Below are 8,105 nucleotides of genomic sequence, written 5' to 3' on the forward strand. Positions count from 1 at the left end.
CATATTTTTTAATCCCTTCTCTGAGTGTGGCTGCCTAAATTTGGGTTTTTAGGTTTCAAAGAGAATTGAAAAAATTTCTTTGAATCCTAAAACATCCTTTCAAGAACAAAAGTGTGCTCATGTAAGAGGTTATTCTCTAACCCTTTTGTTCTTATATTTCTCTAATCGTGATGATGTATGCTCTCTTGTTTTTAAACATTCATATTTTGACTTGGTAATTGTGAAAATATGATTTTTTTTTATTGTTACCATAATCTGTTTCTTAGTTTTAAAGATTTGCATGCAATTAACTTTTTTCTTCAAAACAAAATAGATCTACATCTTTCTTGGATGTAGATCTGAATTTTTTTCAAAACAAAACAGATCTACATCTTTCTTAGATGTAGATTTAAGCTTTTCATAAAATGAAAACGGATTTTGTATCTTCTTTAGATACAAATCTGACTTTTTAATGCATGTAGATTTTTGAAATAAAGAAGGAGATCATGTATTGTTGTTTGTGTTGGAGCATTTTAATATTAAATAATTAAAATGAATAAATTTTATAACATAAATGTAAAGATGTGGGAGTGAATGTGGAAGATGAGGAGTTAGTGAAAATGTTTAATCCCACATTGAAAAGGAGAGAGACTATTTTGTTCTTTTTAATTGTGGTGATTAATGGGCTAACATGAATTGTCTCAAATATTGGGCCAAATACGTGCGCAAGAGGGAGGTGAAGGGTGGAGGTGTCAAATTTAGAAATGAATCAGCATCTTGGATCCTCCTACTTGACAGCCCATTCAGAGTAATTACCATATTCGTTGGCTTGAATCTCCTTAAAGAGAGCGAGTGCCGCGCCTCAATCCAAATAGTGTTGTGTAATCTCTTTCTTTAAACTAATAAAAATTTAGAAGTATTATTCAGTTTCTCTTCGTATTATATTCATTATCATTGTGTTTGCACCAGCAATTTTAAGGAGATTCACACATGGAGCCTACACAAAAGAAACCAAATGAGCCTGTTGGAGATCTTAAAAAGCCATTTCGCTTTAAGGGAGCCCACTTCAAGAGGTGGAAAGGAAATGTCCTCTTCTACTTGAGCCTTCTCAAAGTTGCCTACATCCTCTCTGAGAAGAATCCGTCAAAGGTTCCTACCGATGAGATGAGTGACGAAGAATATATTCTCCATCAAGAAAAAATAGATAAGTATACAAAAGATGAATATAATTGTCGCTCTTATCTATTGAATTGTCTTGCCGATCATTTCTATGATTATTATGATACAACTTACAAGTCTGCTAAAAGAATTTGGAAAGCTTTACAAAGCAAGTATGATACCGAGGAGGCAGGTGCAAAGAAGTATGCTGCTAGTAGATTTTTCCGTTACCAAATGGTGGATGGAAAATCGGTGGTGGATCAAGCACAAGACTTCCAAATGATTGTAGCAGAATTGAGATCCGAAGGCATAAAGATCGGAGACAATTTGGTGGTAGCCGGCATAATTGACAAACTACCACAATTTTGGAGGGAGTTCCAAAAGACTTTGCGGCACAAACAAAATGAGACATCTTTGGAGACTTTGATCACATACATCCGTGTGGAGGAGGAGGCTAGCGGACAAGATGCACTCATGACACAAGAGAGCAATGGTAATTCCACCACAAAGGTAAACCTTATTTCATCCAATAATAATATGCCCAAAAATCATTTTCCTAGAAATGGTCAATTGAAGCCAAAAAAGAAAGCCTTTAAAAACAATAATAGATCACCTCAAGGAAGGGGAAACCCGAATAAAAATTACAATAAGAACCAAGGACCCCCTTCACAACAAGAGAGCAATGGTAATTCCACCACAAAGGTAACCCTTATTTCATCCAATAATAATATGCCCAAAAATCATTTTCCTAGAAATGGTCAATTGAAGCAAAAAAAGAAAGCCTTTAAAAACAATAATAGATCACCTCAAGGAAGGGGAAACCCGAATAAAAATTACAATAAGAACCAAGGACCCCCTTCACAATATCAATTTAATAGATCCTGTTTTGTCTGTGGCAAGAGTGAGCATATTGCTCGATTTTGCAAACTTTGGAAACATGAATTTGTCCCGCAGGCTAACGTAACCGAAGAACCTTTAGTGGCTATGATTACAGACATCAATATGGTGCAATATGTTGAAGGGTGGTGGGTAGATTCTAATGCTAATAGGCACGTCTGCTATGACAAAAATTGGTTCAAATTGTACACTCTTTTTGAAGAAGAAAAAACTGTTATGCTTGGTGACTCTAGCAAAACCAAGGTTCTTGGGAGTAGTGAGGTTGAATTGAAATTCATTTTTGGACGTGTGCTAACATTGAAAGATGTATTTTACACTCCGTCCATGAGGAAGAATTTGATGTCAAGTTTTTTGCTTAACAAGGCTGGCTTCAAGCAAACTATGGAATCTGATAATTATGTAATCACTAAAAAGGGATTATTTGTGGGAAATGGTTATGCTTGTGATGGAATGTTTAAATTAAATGTTGAGAATAATAAAACATCTACCAGTTCAGTTTATATGCTTTCTTCTATTAATTTTTGGCATGCTCGTTTGTGTCATATAAATAGTAGATATGTGGGAATCATGAGTAGTTTAGGATTAATTCCAAGACTGTCAAAAGATTTTGAAAAATATGAAGCTTGTAGTCAAGCTAAGATTACAAAAAGGCCTCATGAAAGTGTTGTAAGAAATACCGAATTGCTTGAGTTAATTCACTCCGATTTATGTGAATTTGAGGGAATTTTAACTTGTGGAGGAAATAGATATATTATCACTTTTATTGATGATTTCTCAAAATATATAACTATTTAGTTGTTGAAAAATAAAAGTGATGCTTTTGAAAAATTTCAAGATTTTTTAAAAGAAGTTGAAAATCAATTCGGTAGAAAAATAAAAAGAATAAGAAGTGATAGAGGCCGTGAGTATGAATCAAGTGCATTCAATTCATTTGTTCAGTCTTTGGGAATTATTCATGAAACTACTACACCATATTCACATGCTTCTAATGGTGTGGTCGAAAGAAAAAATAGAACTTTAATTGAGTTAACAAATGCCATGTTAATTGAATCTGGTGCACCTTTACATTTTTGGGGTGAAGCTATTTTAATTGCATGTCATGTTTTGAATAGGGTGCCACATAAAAAGTCACACACTACACCTTTTGAGATGTGGAAAGGACATAAGCCAAATTTGAGATATTTGAGAGTATGAGGTTGTCTTGCTTATGTAAGGCTTACTGACCCTAAAATACCTAAATTAGGTATAAGAGCTACTACCAGTGCTTTTCTTGGTTATGCATTTAATAGTACAGCCTATAGATTTTTTGATCTTGAAAACAAAATAATTTTTGAATCTAGTGATGCAATTTTTCATGAAGAAAAATTTCCTTTTAAATTGAAAAATAGTGGGGGTGAAGAAAATATTTTGTCACAACCTAGTTCTTCTACTTCACATTTACAAAATCAAGAAAATCTTGAAATGGAACCTAGAAGAAGTAAAAGAGCTAGAGTTGAAAAGAATTTTGGTCATGATTATTATGTTTTTAACATTGAGGAAAATCCCCAAAATTTAAAAGAGGCTTTAACATCACCTGATGCTATTTTTTGAAAAGAGGCTGTAAATAATGAGATGAAATCTCTAATTTCTAATAAAACTTGGAAATTAGTAGATCTTCCACTGGGTTGTAAGATCATAGATTGTAAATGGGTCCTTAGAAAAAAGTTGAAATCGGATGGATCAATAGGTAAGTTTAAAGCTAGACTTGTTGCAAAAGGTTTTAAACAAAAAGTTGATCTTGATTTCTTTGATACATTTTCTCCGGTAACAAGAATTACATCTATTAGATTGTTAATTGCTATTGTTGCAATTTTTTATTTTAAAATTCATCAAATGGATGTAAAAACTGCTTTTCTAAATGGGGACCTAGATGAAGAGATTTATATGGATCAACCCGAAGGCTTTGTAGAGTCTGGATAAGAAAGTAAGGTATGTAAGCTAACTAAATCCCTATATGGCTTAAAACAAGCACCTAAACAGTGGCATGAAAAGTTTGATTCTTGCATGATTGAGAATGGTTATAAATCAAATGAATGTGATAAATGTATTTATTCTAAATCATGGAATAATTTACATGTTATTATTAGCCTCTATGTAGATGATATGTTGATTTTTGGCTCAAATAAAAAATATGTTTAAAAGCCATTTTGATATGAAAGATCTTGGTGAGACTAATTTTATTTTGGGTATGAAAATTATAAAAGCATGTGATGGAATATATCTTGATTAATCACATTATGTTGATAAAATATTGAGAAAATATAATTTTCATGATCACAAAAGTGTAGCTACTCCTTTTGATTCTAGTGTTCATTTATTTTCTGTGAATAATGATGATAAGATTTTAATCAAAAGGATTATACTAGCATCATTGGTAGTTTGCGTTATGCTACTGATTGTACTAGACCTGACATTGCATATGCAGTTGGAGTGCTAAGCAGATTTACTAGCAAGCCTAGTAAAGATCATTGGCTAGTTATTGAGCGAGTCATGAGATATTTAATTGGTACCAAAAGTTATGGCTTGTTTTATAAAAAATACCCTGCTGTGATTGAAGGTTTTAGTGATGCCGATTGGAATACTTTGTCAGGTGATTCTCTCTCTACCACTGGTTATATTTTTACCTTAGGTAGTGGTGCTATTTGTTGGAAATCTAAAAAGCAAACAATAATTGCTAATTCAATAATGGAAGCTGAATTAATAGCATTAGCTTCAGCTAGTGAAGAGGCAAATTGGCTTAGAGATTTGTTATATGAAATTTCACTTTGGGAAAAACCCATTCCACCTATATTAATTCATTGTGATAGCACTGCTGCAATTGGTAGAGTTAAAAACTATTATTACAATGGTAAATCCAAACCTATAAGAAGAAAGCACAATGCCGTGTGATCTTATTTGAGTAGTGGCATCATAACTGTGGATTATATTAAATCTAATGATAATCTTGCAGATCCATTTACCAAGGCTTTGGCAAAAGATAGAGTTTGGCATACATCGAGAGGGATGGGACTAAAGTCCATAGAATCATGAGCCATGTATGAGGATATCCAACCCAAAGATCAGAGATCCTGAGAATTGGGTTCAATGGGAAAAACGAATCATACGATGGTCGTAAGAAATGCACAATTTATTTTTTAATTATTTATTTTGTAAATAATTTTTTAATTGTTCATCTCTATGATGTAAGTGCATTTATCTTGTAATGTGGAGAGGTTGAGTAAAAAACTCTTAATGAAATTTGTAGCTTGTATGAGTGGGGTGTCAGAATTACAGGAGCACCCTTGACAAAATTTCACCTATGTGAGTGTGGGGGTAGGGCTGCTCCCTATGAGATTTGGACTTAATCTCAAATACACTCATGAAACCGGGATCAGCACATGGCCGTAAAGTGCTAGCTATAAAAGCTCATGTCAACACCTGGGTTGTTATGTATAAGTAGTGACGCTTAATTTCCCTAAAGCAGTCCTAGTTCAAGTCGGAGACCACTCCGACTCTGGAGTTGAGATCGCTGTTTTACTATGTAAAGGTTCAATGCAGAGCACACCTTCATGATGCATAGTGACCCATCTTTGCCTAGTAATCTCTCTTTAACTAAAAATTTAATATTAAAATGAGTGGGAGATTGTTGGAGCATTTTAATATTAAATAATTAAAATGAATAAATTTTATAACATAAATGTAAAGATGTGGGAGTGAATGTGGAAGATGAGGAGTTAGTGAAAATGTTTAATCCCACATTGAAAAGGAGAGAGACTATTTTGTTCTTTTTAATTGTGGTGATTAATGGGCTAACATGAATTGTCTCAAATATTGGGCCAAATACGTGCGCAAGGGGGAGGTGAAGGGTGGAGGTGTCAAATTTGGAAATGAATCAGCACCTTGGATCCTCCTACTTGACAGCCCATTCAGAGTAATTACCATATCTGTTGGTGAGTAAATGGCCCGAATTAATATTCCATTTTTATTATGAAAAATAATGAGCCATTAACCCACTTAATGGACTATCCGTTTGGGTCTTTTCATTATTCAGAAAACTCCTTATCTCACCATAATATCCAACAATTAATCTTGTAATATCCATTATATCAGAATAATGGACCTAATTAATCATATTAATTTGGGTAGTTATTTTGTGAGGCCTATTGAGCCTATAAATAGACCAATTCAGACACAATCCAAGTGACTACAATATACACTAAAAAATATAGAGAGATTCTTGGCAAGGAAGGGTGTTCTTTCTGGTGGAGCTTTGAGCTTGAACACTTTGTGCAAAGGTTGTCCTAGTCATACGACACTTGTTGGGCTGTTGTATCCTAGGGAAGACAAGTCAGAGACGGTCTGCACCGGTTACAAAGTTTAGCCAACCAAGGGCTTGAATCTCCTTAAAGAGAGCGAGTGTCGCGCCTTAGTCCAAATAATGTTGTGTAATCTCTTTCTTTAAACTAATAAAAATTCAGAAGTATTATTCAGTTTCTCTTCGTGTTATTTTCATTATCATTGTGTTTGCACCAACAGTTTGTTTTGTTTGACTCATAAAGCATGAAACTATTTTGTGAATGAGATCCTCTTCACATAAAAAATCTATTTTCAAATATAAAAACAGATCTGAATTTTCTAAAACCAATCAAAATACTTTGTTTTTATTAAGTAAAATCAGATCTGAATTTTCTCTTCAAAAATCTTTTCCACATACAAAAACAAATTTGATTTTTTTTTATGCCAAAATCAATTTCTTCTAATCATAAAAACAGATCTGAATTTTTTTAATAAAAAAGAGGATGCATTCATGAATGGTTTTATATAAGTAGTTTGTTTCACATGTTCAACATATCATACATAACATGCATAAAATGGTACATTGGTTACAAGAGTCTAGAAGACCAGACTTTGTTTAGGTGGAATGAGTTCCTAACACCTTTCCATTCTGTAACCTAGCCTTCGAATTTATATTTTTGGTTAAGTAGATCTAGCTTTATCTTTGTCTTTATTTTGGGTAGATTGTAACTAGGACAAAAAAACCATGTATATTTGGTAGATTGTAACTAGGACCCAAAACCATGTAAAGTTCAAGTTTTCAAATTTGTATTTTATTATTTGATCAATGAGAAGAACAATTCAATCATGTATTTGGTATTTATTTATTTATTTTTTTATAAAAAATAAGTGGCGACTCCATACCACTTACCCAAAAAGAGAGGTGCCCTAAAAAGCAGTAAAAAAATCTCTCTTTTGAAAGGCAATTTCTTGGTCTCTCACAGTGGCAACTCCGCTGGGGATGTCGAGGGCTAAGCTTTGTATTAGACTTAAGTGACCAAATGTGTACCCTTCTTTTGCATGGTCTTGCATGATATTATTGTTTGTTTGTTTATTTGTGATTATTGAGATGTTGTATGATATTCTGTTGTATGTATTGTTTGTTAAAAGTTTTCCCTAATTGTTATAGTGTGTGTCATTCAAACAACATGTATGCACCACTTTTCAACAACCTGCGGTGGTAGTAACCATGGATCACCGATCTTCATTAGATTCGGGTACCTAGTGGCGAACTCATCAACTCATAGCCTAAAGTCACTAGATCATTTCTTGTTGACTGTAAAGGACAAACCATGTCATTTGGACCAATGCAGTGTTCATTACATCACAAGTTGGGAGGTGTAACGTCCTAGCTATGGGAAATAATGAAAAAACAAACCCACCCTACAATGTAATGACTTAGAACCTACCCTTAGGTCGGTCCCAGTTAAAATTGCAATGCATGTTGTGTGTGTTTGTTTTGCTTGGTTGGTTGATGCAGATGGTGACCTAGCTTTAATTGACCCAAGAGAGAGAGAGAGCCTGTTCTAGAGAGAGAAAGAGAAAGAGGGGAGAATTTGGTCAAGAACCAAAGGAAGGCTACAAAAGAACCTAAGGTTGACACTCAAGCTAGTAGCTCCAATTCCAAGCCCATCACTCCCATCACAGTACTGAAGCTCGTGAGCATAGAGGACACTCCACTGCTGCAACATCATAATCTCATATCCGACCTACATGAT

The sequence above is a fragment of the Castanea sativa genome, chromosome 12, assembly GCF_040712315.1.
Source record: "Castanea sativa cultivar Marrone di Chiusa Pesio chromosome 12, ASM4071231v1".
NCBI classification, from domain to species: domain Eukaryota; kingdom Viridiplantae; phylum Streptophyta; class Magnoliopsida; order Fagales; family Fagaceae; genus Castanea; species Castanea sativa.